At 41.1% G+C, this 3,692-nt stretch overlaps 1 non-coding gene across 1 annotated transcript; it reads left to right on the top strand.

Moving 5' to 3' along the window:
* Window positions 1–1,749: 1,749 nt before the first annotated feature.
* trnat-agu (transfer RNA threonine (anticodon AGU)) lies at window positions 1,750–1,823 on the top strand. Its single transcript has one exon. It is a non-coding gene; the product is annotated as a tRNA-Thr (tRNA).
* The last annotated feature ends 1,869 nt before the right edge of the window (window positions 1,824–3,692 follow it).

Here is a 3,692-nt window from a genome sequence, read left to right as displayed (position 1 = left end):
GACAGTGCCTGTGGATTACATATGTTCCATCTGGTTTCACTTACTCTGCTATTCTTTATTATGTAAAATTATGCCTCCGAATACATCAGGGCTCTGCACTAATCCCTTCTTCTTTCCACCTGACCCGAATTCATGTTTCCTCCTCGTGCTGCTCAGAAAAGAGACTATGCTGGGTTTTTTTTCTTCTTCTTTTTTTTCATTATTGAAGCCACGTGTATAAAGGAGCCCGTTGAACCTGGCAGAGAATTCGGACCAGTGAGGAAAAGAAGGCTGGAAATTAATCTTCTGACAATAATAGTTTTGAAGTGTGCTTGTTTTTGTATTTGTGTAAGCGCAGTAGTGCAGCGAACGCTCTTTCGAACAGAGAAATATGTCATGTCTGCGCTGTATGTACTTAACCGGGTGAGGCAATCAAGACCACGTCTTTGAAGCCGCCAGAAACAAAGAAGGAGTCGACTGCTACACCCTTTTCACCTCCAGCATTTCCTGAGCAGATACTCTTTATTTTCTTCTTCTTCTTCCTCCATATCTGCTCAAAGGAGAACTTTCACTCTAGAAAGCTTCAGGAGATTTACTCTCAGATCAGACTCTGAGATGTGAGACGACGAGACTAGCCGAAGTCTAATTTATTTATTTATTTATTTGCAATTGTTAGCTCTTGATTCCGGGTTAGATTCTGATCCGAAATTCATCGCACGAAAATTAAACCAAACGAACGCATCCACCTTCCAATCAGGTCTGCGTCGACAAGGTAAAAAAAACAAACAAACAAAATATCCCCAAATGTCAAGTTTATTAGCTGATGATTGCATCTGGTGAATACTTCATCATGACAAGCCTGGAAATGATTCCCTACAATCTTTAAAAGAAAAAAAAGAAAAGAAAAGTATAATTAGTCCTCGAGGGTTCTTCGGAAAGGTTCCAGGTTTTCAAATAAGTTGTAGTTGGAACGGTTTGGGAATGAAAAGCCACCGTTTTTATGGAGTTTTAATGCTTTCTCATGAGGAACAATCTGAAGAACACTGGATGTAAGGAATAAAACACTTCAGGGCGTGATGTTATGGGAAAAGAATCAGTGCTGAGGGAAATGGGATGTAAAGCAGACTTCTTGTTACCTCCCTGAAGTTGATTCTTTTCCAATAACAGCACAACTGCAATGTTTTGTTCATCTTCTCTTCTTCTAATTTGGCATTACTTATTACTCTTTTTTTCATTTATCAATGCATTAATATGTCTGATTTGTCTGCAGTTATAGTTTTAATGTTGAGGAACGTCCAAAAAACAAGTTAGTTCCTGTTAGCGCTTACGTCATAACAGCTGTAAAGACCAGTTCTCCTGTCTGCTTTTGTTAGGTGGAAAGTTTGACTGTAACAAAGCACTGACACTGGAAACTCCTTCAATAAACATTAAACAATGTCTCATTACCAAGCCATCAACATTTTTTAGGGGGGTTAGTGGTTATGTTGTCCCTCACCTTCATGGTTAGGGGTTTGATGCCTGTGTGTGTGTGTGTGTGTGTGTGTGTGTGTGTGTGTGTGTGTGTGTGTGTGTGTGTGTGTGTGTGTGTGTGTGTGTGTGTGTGTGTGTGTGTGTGTGTGTGTGTGTGTGTGTGTGTGTGTGTGTGTGTGTGTGTGTGTGTGTGTGTGTGTGTGTGTGTGTGTGTGTGTGTGTGTGTGTGTGTGTGTGTGTGTGTGTGTGTGTGTGTGTGTGTGTGTGTGTGTGAAGCTGTGTCAGTGGTGCTGTGTCAGTGGCGCTGTGGCTTAGTTGGTTAAAGCGCCTGTCTAGTAAACAGGAGATCCTGGGTTCGAATCCCAGCAGTGCCTGGCTTGTCGGTTGGTGTGAAAGCCAAACCTTCAATCCATTTTTAGGTGCATGTGGTTAAGGCTCTGGGTTGTTGATTGGAACATCAGGGATTAAGCCCCAGCACTGCCAGGCTGCCGCTGTTGGGGCCCCTTAACCCTCTCTGCTCCAGGGGCGCTGTATCATAGCTGACCCTGTTCTCTGCCATCGCTCAAATGTCTGTAGTGTGTGTGTTTGTGCCCTGGTACCCTGTCCAGTGTGTCCCCTGGTGTAGACTCTAGGTTCTCTGTTACCCTATGTACAATAAGCACTAGAGAGGATGGATGGATAACACCACTTCTCTTTTCTTTTCTTTTCTTTTCTTTAAATCAATATTAATTTATCTTTGATTCAAATTACAGCGAGTTTCCAAACACGCAAACCCTTGTTAATGAGCTGTTACTATAGCAACGAATGCATTCATATGAAACTGGAATTTGAATGAAAGCTGGAATTTCTCTCAGAGATGCTTCTACAGAAAAATTTACTATACATTTTCAACACACAAAAAAAAATATCTTGGGTAAGTGACTCTATAAGGAGATTATTTTGGCTTGAAATAGAAATATGTTTAGAAATAATCTTGACAACGATAGATTTTGTGTGTTCTACTTTGGTGTAATTAAATTTGTCTATATTTAAGGTGGAAAGTTCTGAACAATCAGATTCAAGAGTTGTGTAAATCATTTGTTCACAATTCTCATGAAGGTATCTGTGCAAACATAAAATGAAAGTTGAAAAGCTTTAATTTCTTTTTCTTCTCAAACCTCTGTATCACTGTCACCGTTTACGACGAGACTGACGAAGCACTAGCCAAACAAGCCTTTCTCGACTTGTTTCCTGTGGTGTTTAAGGGTGTTGAATATTTTCCAGCGCATTTGAAGTTACCACCTCACCCAGCTTAAGCCTGGTCCTTCCTGGAATTATCAGTAGGCTTGCGTCGAGGAGCTTGCTCCTCAGTGCCTGGATAAACATTTTTCTGTGGGCTGAAGTGTTGAAATGACGGCTCAGGCCTCGGGTTGCAGGAGACCCCGTGGCTTAACTCCCCTGTACGTGTCTTTCCTCTTTCCAGCCCTCCTACCGTTGGCTTTTTTGGCTCTGCGCTTTATCCCTGGCGATTTGCAAGCTCCACTGCGAGGCCCGATTCATAAATTCTTCACACATTCCCTCGAAAAACCCACTTCAGTTTGAAATTAAATCCATCTCATCAAACGCATCCTGGTTCTTATCAGCTCCACGTCCTCAGCGAACCATCAAAAATGTTCAACAATGTGTGAGGAGTCATTCAAATGGGATGCAGTGCAGATAAAAGGAGAGTATAATTTTCTGGGGAAAAAAAATTATGAAAATTCAAATTATAGAGAAAGAAAAACTTGGGGTTTGTGGTTTGTACGTGTGATGAGAATTGTCTTTAGCGAGATTAGCTGTGCTCCAATCTGCATACTTCTCTTCTAAACTTCTGAACCCGATGTTTATAAAAACTTCTCTTCTATATGCGCTAATTATTGTGATGTAATCATGAGACACAGTGCTATTCCACTGTCTGAAACTTATCCACATGTCTGTTTTTTTTTCTTTTGTTCCCATTAACAATGGAAAATGATTGGCTGTTTACAGTTCCCACTTATCTCCTTCACCTTTGTTTGCTTTACATCTCGAGATGCCAAGATGGCTAACAAGCTAAGAATCATGCTAGCTGTATCTGTTGCGCATAGCTAATCAGGTCAGAAAGAAAAGCACGGCTTCAGTAAGGTTAGCGCTCTAGTGTTGAGAGTTTAGAGTAGATGTCGAGATGAAAAAACTACATATTGTGACTAGGTAGCAGGAAAGTTCAGACGAAACAAATATGACCC

The sequence above is a fragment of the Hemibagrus wyckioides genome, linkage group LG07, assembly GCF_019097595.1.
Source record: "Hemibagrus wyckioides isolate EC202008001 linkage group LG07, SWU_Hwy_1.0, whole genome shotgun sequence".
NCBI classification, from domain to species: Eukaryota; Metazoa; Chordata; class Actinopteri; order Siluriformes; family Bagridae; genus Hemibagrus; species Hemibagrus wyckioides.
The sequence above is the reverse complement of the archived record's forward strand: the minus strand, read 5'-3'. Positions and strand labels throughout refer to the sequence as shown.